Here is a 12,816-nt window from a genome sequence, read left to right as displayed (position 1 = left end):
TGAACCGTTTATGTTTTCACCATTATATCTATGTTCTTGATTCGATCTTGCAAGTTATATGCACCTATTATGTGTTATGATCCGTAATCCCCAAGGTGACAACAATTGGGATACTTTCCGGTGATGACCGTAGTGTGAGAAGTTCATGTATTCAGTATGCGTTAATGCCTTGTTCAGGTTCTCTATTAAAAGGAGGCCTTAATATCCATTAGTTTCCTTATGGACCCCGCTGCCACGGGAGGGTAGGACAAAAGAAGTCATGCAAGTTCTTTTCCATCAGCAAGTATGACTATTTATGGAATACATGCCTACACGAGAAAGAGAGAGAGAGAGAGATTAAATCATAGCTACTGGTACAAACCCTCAGCCCCGAGGGTGGACTACTCCCTCCTCATCATGGTGGTCGTCGGGATGATGAAGATGGCTACCGGTGATGATTTCCTCCTCTGGCAGGGTGCCGGAACGGGGTCTAGATTGTTTTTTCGTGGCTACACAGGCTTGCGGTGGCGGAACTTCTGATCTATCGACTCACCTAGGGTTTCTGGATTATTTGGGAATTTATAGGGCGAAGAGGCGGTGCGGGAGGCCACCGAGGTGGGGACAACACACCTGGGTGCGCCTGGGCCCCTAGGCACACCCTAGTGGGTTGTGTCCCCCTCGGGGCTCCCCTATGGCACTTCTTTGGCCCACTGGATGCCTTCTGCTCCAAAAAAATCTCCAAAAAGTTTGGCTGTGTTTGGACTCCGTTGATATTGATTTTCTGCAAAGTAAAAAACAAGCAAAAAATAGCAACTGACACTGGGCACTATGTCAATAGGTTAGTCCCAAAAAAACGATATAAAGTCGCTATAAAATGATTGTAAAACATCCAAGAATGATAATATAATAGCATGAATACTTCATAAATTATAGATACGTTGGAGATGTATCACATTCCACATCAAAAAATCTATTTTTATCATTTACCTACTCGAGGACGAGCAGGAATTAAGCTTGGGGTCCTGATACGTCTCCAACGTATCTACAATTTTTGATTGTTCCATGCTGTCATATTATCATTCTTGGATGTTCTACAATCATTTTATAGCAACTTTATATCATTTTTTGGAACTAACCTATTGACATAGTGCCCGGTGCCAGTTGTTTGTTTTTTGCTTGTTTTTTTACTTCGCAGAATATCCCTATCAAACGGAGTCCAAATGTAGCGAAACTTTTTGGAGATTTTTTTGGACCAGAAGAAAACTTGGGGACCAAGGAAGGACCAGAGGGGAGCCCTGTGGGGCCCACAAGACACCAGGGCGCGCCAGGAGGCCCAGGCGCGGCTCTGATGGGCTGTGGGGCCCATAGGGGTCTCCTACACTGCCTCTTCGCCTTATAAATTCCTAAATATTCCAGAAACCCTAGGGGAGTCAACGAAACACAATTTCAGCCACCGCAAGTTCCAGAACCAGGAGATCCAATCTAACACCATCACGGAGGGCTTCATCATCCTCATTGGTGCATGTCTGATGATGCGTGAGTAGTCCACCATAGACCTATGGGTCCATAGGGAGTAGCTAGATGGCTTCTTCTCTCTTTTGATTCTCAATACAATGCTCTCTTGGAGATTTATTGGATGTAAACCTTTTTGCGGTGTGTTTGTTGGGATCTGATGAACTTTGAGTTTATGATCAGATCTGTATCCATGAATATTATTTGAGTCTTCTTTAATCTCTTATATGCATGATTATTTATGGCCTCATGTTTCTTCTTCGAATCTTTGGTTTAGTGAGGCCAACTAGATAGATTTTTCTTGCCATGGGAAGAGGTGCTTTGTGATGGGTTCGATCTTGCGGTGTCCTCTCCCAGTGACAGAAGGGGCAGCAAGGCACGCATGTATCGTTGCTATAAGGATAACAAGATGGGGTCTATTCATACATGAATAGATCTTGTCTAAATCATGCCATCGTTCTTATTGCATTACTCCGTTTCTCCATGAACTTAATACACTAGATGCATGTTGGATAGTGGTCGATGTGTGGAGTAATAGTAGTAGATGCATGCAGAATCGTTTCGGTCTACTAATCTTGGACGTGATGCCTATATATTGATCACCGCCTTGGATATCATCATAATTATTCGATATTCTATCATTATCCCAACAGTAAATTGTTTGTCCATCGTGTGCTATTTTCTTGAGAGAAGCCACTAGTGAAATCTACGGCCCCCGGGTCTATCTTTTATCATATTGCTTTGAGATATATTTTTATTCGCATTTGTTTTCAGATCTATTATTCCAAAAACCCAAGAAATACTTTCCTGCACTTTTTCTTTATATATTTTATTTCATGTTTTATTCAGATCTATTTGCCCAAACTCATACAAATTAATCTATCTTTTTACCAAGGAGGGATTGCCAACCCCTCTTACACGTTGGGTTGCGAGGACTTGTTCTTTGTGTGTAGGTATCGTTTATATAGTGTTGCTTGGTTCTCCTACTTGATTGATACCTTGGTTTCATAACTGAGGGAAATACCTACCGTAGTTGTATTGCACCATCCCTTCCTCTTTGGGGAAATATCGACGCAGTTTCAAGCCGCATCACTATGCTAGCCATGCCAGAATCAAAATCTTCATCAGATTCACCAGCTTCTTCGGAGTCAGATGATTCTTCTTCATCGGAGTCCATCTCTTTGCCGATGTATGCCTTGACCTGGCGAGAGGTATTCTTGCGGTTGGAGGACGTCTTTGAAGGATTCCTCGAGGAAGATCTTGATGAGGACTTTGAGGAGGAGTTGTCCTTCTTTTTGAAGAACTTCTTCGTTTTCTTCTCATTGTCGGAGTCGTGGTTCTCGCTCTTGCTTTTGCTGTGGTGGTTTCCTGAATCATATCTTCCACTGGCGCAGATTTCAGCTTCTTGGAGAGGGCAATCCGAAATGAAATGTCCTGCCTTTTTGCACTTGAAGCAGGTGTAATCTCCAGTGGGTTTTGATGAAGATTTTGAACCGCCAGAGTTGTTGGATCCCTTTTTTTGAAACTGATTCTTTCTGTGGAGGCGCTGGAATCTTTTCATAAGTAATGCAAGATCTTTGCTGATCCTTTCTGGGTCATCAAAATCTTCTTCGACATTTTCTTCGAAGGAAGAATCAGCCACAACCTTGAGAGCATGGCTTTTACGATGACTTGAACCATAGAGATCTCTCTTCTCTTCTTCTTGTTCCTTGTGGGTGTTTAGCCTTTCCATGATATCAACAGAGTCGAGGTATTTGAAATCAGCTTGTTCCCTTATCATAAGACTAGAGTGTCTAACAAACTGTCATGTGATCGGAGTAGTTTCTGAAGGAAATATGCCCTAGAGGCAATAATAAAGTTGTTATTTATATTTCCTTATATCATGATAAATGTTTATTATTCATGCTAGAATTGTATTAACCGGAAACTTAGTACATGTGTGAATACATAAACAAACAGAGTGTCCCTAGTATGCCTCTACTTGACTAGCTCGTTAATCAAAGATGGTTAAGTTTCCTAGCCATGGACATGTTCTTTCATTTGATGAACGGGATCACATCATTAGAGAATGATGTGATGGACAAGACCCATCCGTTAGCTTAGCACTATGATCGTTTAGTTTATTGTTATTGCTTTCTTCATGACTTATACATGTTCCTATGACTATGAGATTATGCAACTCCCGAATACTGGAGGAACACTTAGTGTGCTATCAAACATCACAAACGTAATGGGGTGATTATAAAGATACCCTACAGGTGTCTCCAATGGTGTTTGTTGAGTTGGCATAGATCGAGATTAGGATTTATCACTCTGTGTATCGGAGAGGTATCTCTGGGCCCTCTCGGTAATGCTCATCACTATAAGCCTTGCAAGCAAAGTGACTAATGATTTAGTTGCGGGATGATGCATTACGAAACGAGTAAATAGACTTGCCGGTAACGAGACTGAACTAGGTATGATGATACCGACGATCGAATTTCGGGAAAGTAACATACCGATGACAAAGGGAACAATGTATGTTGTTATGTGATAACCCACAAGTATAGGGGATCGCAACAGTTTTCGAGGGTAGAATATTCAACCCAAATTTATTGATTCAACACAAGGGGAGCCAATGAATATTCTCAAGTATTAGCAGCTGAGTTGTCAATTCAACCACACCTGGAGACTTAATGTCTGCTGCAAAGTGTTTAGTAGCAAAGTAATATGGTAGTAGTGGTAACGGTAGCAAAAGTATTTTTTTTGGTTTTATAGTGATTGTAACAGCAGCAACAGAAAAGTAAATAAGCGAGGAACAATATAGGAAAAGCTCGTAGGCATTGGATCGGTGATGGAGAATTATGCCGGATGCGATCAATCATGTAACAGTCATAACCTAGGGTGACACAGAACTAGCTCCAGTTCATCAATGTAATGTAGGCATGTATTCTGAATATATTCATACATGCTTATGGAAAAGAACTTGCATGACATCTTTTGTCCTACCCTCCCGTGGCAGTGGGCTCCTATTGGAAACTAAGGGATATTAAGGTCTCCTTTTAATAGAGTACCGAACCAAAACATTAACACATAGTGAATACATGAACTCCTCAAACAACGGTCATCACCGGGAGTGGTCCTGGTTATTGTCACTTCGGGCTTGCCGGATCATAACACATAGTAGGTGACTATAGACTTGCAAGATAGGATCAAGAACTCACATATATTCATGAAAACATATTAGGTTCAAATCTGAAATCATGGCACTCGGGCCCTAGTGACAAGCATTAAGCATAGCAAAGTCATAGCAACATCAATCTCAGAACATAGTGGATACTAGGGATCAATGGAGCATCAGGGGGCCCACGAGGCAGGGGGCGCGCCCAGGGGGTAGGGTGCGCCCCCACCCTCGTGGACAGGGTGTGGGCCCCTGACGTGGATCTTTCTTCCGGTATTTTTTATATATTCCAAAAATAATCTCCGTTCATTTTCAGGACATTCCGAGAACTTTTATTTCTGCACAAAAATAGCACCATGGCAATTCTGCTGAAAACAGGTTCATTTCGGGTTAGTTCCATTCCAATCATGCAAGTTAGAGTCCAAAACAAGGGTAAAAGTGTTTGGAAAAGTAGATACGACGGAGACGTATCAACTCCCCCAAGCTTAAACCTTTGCTTGTCCTCAAGCAATTCAGTTGATAAACGGAACGTGATAAAGAAATACTTTTACAAACTCCGTTTGCTCTTGTTGTTGTAAATATGTAAAGCCAGCATTCAAGTTTTCAGCAAAGATTATGAACTAACCATATTCACAATAACATTTAGGTCTCATGTTTACTCATATCAATGGCATAATCAACTAGCGAGCAATAATAATAAATCTCGGATGACAACACTTTCTCAAAACAATCATAATATGATATGACAAGATGGTATCTCGCTAGTCCTTTCTGAGACCGCAAAACATAAATGCAGAGCACCTTTAAAGATCAAGGACTGACTAGACATTGTAATTCATGGTAAAAGAGATCCAGTCAAGTCATACTCAATGTAAACTAACAGTAATGGATGCAAATGACAATGGTGCTCTCCAACTGGTGCTTTTTAATAAGAGGATGATGACTCAACATAAAATTAAATGGATAGGCCCTTCGCAGAAGGAAGCAGGGATTTGTAGAGGTGCTAGAGCTCGGTTTTGAAATAGATATGAATAATATTTTGAGCGGTATACTTTCATTGTCAACATAACAACCGAGAGATCTTGATATCTTCCATGCTACACACATTATAGACAGTTCCCAAACAGAATGGTAAAGTTTATACTCCCCCTCCACCAACAAGCATCAATCCATGGCTTGCTCGAAACAACGAGTGCCTCCAACTAACAAGAGTCCCAGGGGAGTTTTTTTGCAGTTATTTTGATTTGATTTGCATAAAGCATGGGACCGGGCATCCCGATGACCAGCCATTTTCTCGTGAGTGGGGAGCGGAGTCCACTCCTCTTGAGAATAACCCGTCTAGCATGGAAGATACAGATAGCCCTAGTTGATACATGAGCTATTCGATCATACAAAACATAATGTTTATTTGAAGGTTTAGAGTTTGGCACATACAAATTTACTTGGAACGGCAGGTAGATACCATATATAGGTAGGTATGGTGGACTCATATGGAATAACTTTGGGGTTTATGGAATTGGATGCACAAGCAGTATTCCCGCTTAGTACAAGTGAAGGCTAGAAAAGACTGGAAAGCGACCAACTAGAGAGCGACAACAGTCATGGACATGCATTAAAATTAATCAACACCGAATACAAGCATGAGTAGGATATAATGCACCATGAACATAAATATCGTAGAGGCTATATTGATTTTGTTTCAACTACATGCATGAACATGTGCCAAGTCAAGCCACTCGAATCATTCAAAACAGGATACCACCCTATCATACCACATCACAACCATTTTAATAGCATGTTGGCACGCAAGGTAAACCATTATAAGCTCCTAGCTAATTAAGCATGGCATAAGCAACTACAATCTCTAATTGTCATTGCAAATATGTTTCTTTCATAATAGGCTGAATCAGGAACGATGGACTAATCATATTTACAAAAACAAGAGAGGTCAAGTTCATACCGGCTTTTCTCATCTCAATAAGTTCATCATATAATCATCATTATTGCCTTTCACTTGCATGACCGAATAGTGTGGATAATAATAATAGTGCACGTGCATTGGACTAAGCTGGAATCTGCAAGCATTCAATTCAAGAGAGAAGACAAGGTAATATGGGCTCTTTGTTAGATCAACAATAATGCATATAAGAGCCACTCAACATTTTCATTATGGTCTTCTCCTCTCGACCCCCAAAGGAAAGAAAAGAAACAAAACTATTTACATGGAAAAGCTCCCAACAAGCAAAAGAAGAACGAGAAATCTTTTGGATTTTCTTTTTAGTTACTACTACTACAGGCATGGAAAGTAAACTAACTAAAAGCTACAACTAATTTTTTTGTTTTTCTTAAGGTTTATCAAACACACAAGAAGAAAGCATAAAAAGGGAAATAAACTAGCATGGATATTACAATGAAAAAGTATGAGCACCGACAACTACCATGAGTGCGTGAACAGGAATGTAATGTCGGTGAGAGATACGTACTCCCCCAAGCTTAGGCTTTTGGCCGGAGTTGGTCTATGGCCACGGGTGGCCTGGCGGATATCCAAAGTTATAGCTGGGGTCATACTGAGATGCAGCGGCAATTGCCTGATGAGCTGCAGCTTGGAGGCGAGCTGTCTCCGCCCTTCTTTCGTACTCGGTCGCCTCCTCCCTGGTTATAAAATATCTCCCCTTTGCCTGAAAATCGAAGAAAGCGGGAGCAGGGAGAGCGACATGATAGGTGTGTCGTTTGTCAAAGATTAGTCGGTACTGGAGGGACTGGTCGTTCCTCTCAACAAACTGATGACGAAACATATCCATGTATGGGTATCTCAAGAAAGTTAGCTACGCAAGTTGCATAAATTCCACCAAAGAAATCTCCATGAATACGATTATTATGCAACCTACGTGCAACAATGGCCCCCAAGTTGTATTGTCTATCTCCTAATACGGCACTCTTGAGAACACTAAGATCAGGGACACACATGTGACATGCTTCATCCTTACCATTTATGCACTACCTATGGAGAGAGTGAAGTAATGTATAGAAGGAAAATGAATGCTCCCTATGGTAGCTGATACGTCTCCAACGTATCTATAATTTTTGATTGCTCCATGCTATATTATCTACTGTTTTGGACATTATTGGGCTTTATTATCCACTTTTATATTATTTTTGGGACTAACCTATTAACCGGAGACCCAGCCCAGAATTGTTGCTTTTTTGCCTATTTTAGGGTTTCGAAGAAAAGGAATATCAAACGGAGTCCAGACGGAATGAAACCTTCGGGAACGTGATTTTCTCAACGAACAAGACCCAAGAGACTTGGACCCTACGTCAAGTTAAAGAAGGAGGCCACGAGGTAGGGGGGCGCGCCTACCCCCCTGGCGCGCCCTCCACCCTCGTGGGCCCCCGGTTGCTCCACCGACGTGCTCCTTCCTCCTATATATACCTACGTACCCCCAAACGATCAGATACGGAGCCAAAACCCTAATTCCACTGCCGCAACTTTCTGTATCCACGAGATCCCATCTTGGGGCCTGTTCCGGAGCTCCGCCGGAGGGGGCATCGATCACGGAGGGCTTCTACATCATCACCATAGCCCCTCCGATGAAGTGTGAGTAGTTTACCTTAGACCTACGGGTCCATAGTTATTAGCTAGATGGCTTCTTCTCTCTTTTTGGATCTCAATACAATGTTCTCCCCCTCTCTCGTGGAGATCTATTCGATGTAATCTTCTTTTTTCGGTGTGTTTGTTGAGACCGATGAATTGTGGGTTTATGATCAAGTCTATCTATGAACAATATTTGAACCTTCTCTGAAATCTTTTATGTATGATTGGTTATCTTTGCAAGTCTTTTCAAATTATCAGTTTGGTTTGGCCTACTAGATTGATCTTTCTTGCAATGGGAGAAGTTCTTAGCTTTGGGTTCAATCTTGCGGTGTCCTTTCCCAGTGACAGTAGGGCAGCAAGGCACGTATTGTATTGTTGCCATCGAGGATAGCAAGATGGGGTTTTCATCATATTGCATGAGTTTATCCCTCTACATCATGTCATCTTGCTTAAGGCATTACTCTGTTTTCATGAACTTAATACTCTAGATGCATGCTGAATAGCGGTCGATGAGTGGAGTAATAGTAGTAGATGCAGGTAGGAGTCGGTCTACTTGTCTCGAACATGATGCCTATATACATGATCATACCTAGATATTCTCATAACTATGCTCAATTCTGTCAATTGCTCAATAGTAATTTGTTCACCCACCGTAGAATACCTATGCTCTGGAGAGAAGCCACTAGTGAAACCTACGGCCCCCGGGTCTATCTTTATCATACTAATCTTCCAATACTTAGTAATTTCCTTTGCTTTTTACTTTGCTTTTATTTTACTTTTCATCTTTATCACAAAAATACCAAAAATATTATCTTACCATATCTATCAGATCTCACTCTCGTAAGTGGCCATATAGGGATTGACAACCCCTTATCGCGTTGGTTGCATGGATTTATTTGTTTTGTGCAGGTACGAGGGACTCGTGCGTAGCCTCCTACTGGATTGATACCTTGTTTCTCAAAAACTGAGGGAAATACTTATGCTACTCTGCTGCATCATCCCTTCCTCTTCGGGGAAAACCAACGCAGTGCTCAAGAGGTAGCAAGAAGGATTTCTAGCGCCGTTGCCAGGGAGTCTACGCAAAAGTTAATATACCAAGTACCCATCACAATCCTTATCTCCCGCATTACATTATTTGCCATTTGCCTCTCGTTTTCCTCTCCCCCACTTCACCCTTGTTGTTTTATTCGCCCTCTCTCTTTCTATCCTCCCTCTCTTTTTCCTTTCGCCCCTTTTCCGTTTGCTTGTCATTATGGCTAGTCCCCTTACCTTCTCTGTTGTCTCCCGAGAATGAAATTCTAAATTTTAAGCAAAGGGAGGGAGAAAATCTAAAAGATGCTTGGTATAGAATTTGCAATGCTCAAAATAGATCTACCATGAAGCAATCTACTTCCGTTCTTCTTCGCAATTTTTATGTAGGTGCTACTCCTTGGCACATATATGTCCTTGATACTATTATCGGAGGGAACTTCTTGGGTAGCCATACTTTTGATTCTTATAATGCTATGATAGATTTGTTTGGCTCACCCCCTCTTTTGGTTAATGGAACTGTATTAACTTTGGAGCATGTAATGCAAAGGCTCGAAATTATTGAAAATAAGGTTGCTACCGTTGAGTTAATTGAAAATTTGGATAAAAAGATCCCCAACTGAATCTCTCAATATGGATCTAAAGTAGGAGTCACTTTGAAAAATATTAAAGAGAAAGAACCCATAGTTAATGAGAAAATAAATCAGGATTCCACTAGAATCGATAAACTTGAGGGTATTATTACCAACTTGGGAACCGCTTTTTCTTCCGTAAAGAATACTCCAAGTCCACCCACTAAAATTTCCAAGCTTATGTATGTTCCTAAAAATAAGGGTGAATCTTCTAGTAAGGAAACTGCGGATCTCAAATCCATAAGTATTCATCCCGATCTTTTTGCTATCATTAAGGAACCATTTGTTACAAATGAATTTTTTGATCTTGTGCCTAAATGTTTTATAATCAATAAAAAGAAAGAAATTCCTAAGGATGGTAGATGCCTCATTGAATAATTACCTACCAAAGATGGCAATACCTAGATCTATCCTTGCTTCTTATGCCTAGCTAGGGGCGTTAAACGATAGCGCTTGTTGGGAGGCAACCCAATTTTATTTTTATTCCTTGCTTTTTGCTCCTGTTTAGTAATAAATAGTTTATCTACCCTATGTTTAGTTTGTGTTTTTTGTGTTTAATTAGTGTTTGTGCCAAGTAGAACCGTTGGGAAGACTGGGGGAAAGTCTTGTTAATCTTGCTGTAAAAAACAGAAACTTTAGCGCTCAGGAGAACTGCTTCCATTTTTATTTTGAAAGAGATATTTAGTTAATTCTTTTTTAAGATGATTAATAGATAAATTCCTCAGGTCCAGCAATTTATTTTAGAATTTTTGGGGTTCCAGATCTTGCGCTAGCTACAGATTACTACAGACTGTTCTGTTTTTGACAGATTCTGTTTTTCGTGTGTTGTTTGCTTATTTTGATGAATCTATGGCTAGTAAAATAGTTTATAAACCATAGAGAAGTTGGAATACAGTAGTTTTAACACCAATATAAATAAATAATGAGTTCATTACAGTACCTTGAAGTGGTCTTTTGTTTTCTTTCGCTAACGGAGCTCACGAGATTTTCTACTTTAAGTTTTGTGTTGTGAAGTTTTCAAGTTTTGGGTAAAGATTTGATGGATTATGGAACAAGGAGTGGCAAGAGACTAAGCTTGGGGATGCCCATGGAACCCCCAAGATAATCTAAGGACACCTAAAAGCCAAAGCTTGGGGATGCCCCGGAAAGCATCCCATCTTTTCGTCTACTTCTATCGGTAACTTTACTTGGAGCTATATTTTTATTCACCACATGATATGTGTTTTGCTTGGAGCCTCTTGTATGATTTAAGTCTTTGCTTTTTAGTTTACCACAAGCATCCTTGCTGTACACACCTTTTGAGAGAGCCATACATGATTTGGAATTTGTTAGAATACTCTATGTGCTTCGCTTATATCATTTGAGTTATATAGTTTTGCTCTAGTACTTCACTTATATCTTTTAGAGCACCGTGGTGGATTTGCTTTATAGAAACTATTGATCTCTCATGCTTCACTTAGATTATTGTGAGAGTCTTAAATAGCATAGTAATTTTCTTAAATAATCCTAATATGCTTGGTATTCAAGAATAGTAAAAACTTTCTTATGAGTGTGTTGAATTCTATGAAAAGTTTGATGCTTGGTAATCGTTTTGAGATATGAAGATGGTGATATTAAAGTTATGCTAGTTGAGTAGTTGTGAATTTGAGCAATAATTGTGTTAAGGTTTGTGATTCCCGTAGCATGCACGTATGGTGAACCGTTATGTGATGAATTCGGAGCATGATTTATTTTTTGATTGTCTTCCTTATGAGTGGCGGTCGGGGATGAGCGATGGTCTTTTCCTACCAATATATCCCCTAGAAGCATGCGCGTAATACTTTGCTTTGATAACTTGTAGATTTTTGCAATAAGTATATGAGTTCTTTATGACTAATGTTGAGTCCATGGATTATACACACTTTTCTTCCTTACACCATTACTAGCCTCTCTAATACCGCGCACCTTTCGCCGTATCATACACCCACCATATACCTTCCTCAAAACAGCCACCATACCTACCTATTATGGCATTTCCATAGTCATTCCGAGATATATTGCCATGCAACTTTCCACCGTTCCGTTTATTTCGACACACTCCATCATTGTCATATTGCTTAGCATGATCATGTAGTTGACATCGTATTTGTGGCAAAGCCACCATTCATAATTATTTCATACATGTCACTCTTGATTCATTGCATATCCCGGTACACCGCCGGAGGCATTCATATAGAGTCATATTTTTTTCTAAGTATCGAGTTGTAATTGTTGAGTAGTAAGAAAATAAAAGTGTGATGATCATCATTATTAGAGCATTGTCCTAGTAAGGAAAGGATGATGGAGACTATGTGAAAGTGCTAGTGATCGACTAGAGGGGGGGTGAATAGGCGATTTTTATGAAAGTCTTCAAAACATGGAAGTTTCGAAGACAAACGATAGAAATAAACCTATTACCATGCAGCGGAAGGTAGACTACACTAGGCAAACCATAGTCAAGTATTCAATGAAGTGAAAGCACAATGACTAATAGCAGCTAGGCAGTAAAGATCAGGTAGGAAGATATTGTGAAGCCAATCAGAACAAGTAGTTACTCAATGAAGACAAGATAATGCAATCATACAATGACTTCACAAGGATCAACAGTAAGTAAAGGGAAGGGAAGGATGAAACCAGTGACTCGTTGAAGACAATGATTTGTTGGACCAGTTCCAGTTGCTGTGACAACTGTACGTCTGGTTAGGGAGGCTGAGATTCAACTCAAAAGACCTCGTCTTCACCTTATTCCCCTTGAGCTAAGGACACCCAGTCCTCACCCAATCACTCTGGTAAGTCTTCAAGGTAGACTTTCAAACCTTCACAGACTTCGTTCACCGGCGATCCACAATGACTCTTGGATGCTTAGAACGCGACGCCTAACCGGCTGGAGG

This window comes from Triticum aestivum, chromosome 7A, assembly GCF_018294505.1.
Source record: "Triticum aestivum cultivar Chinese Spring chromosome 7A, IWGSC CS RefSeq v2.1, whole genome shotgun sequence".
NCBI classification, from domain to species: Eukaryota; Viridiplantae; Streptophyta; class Magnoliopsida; order Poales; family Poaceae; genus Triticum; species Triticum aestivum.
This window is presented reverse-complemented; position numbering follows the sequence as displayed.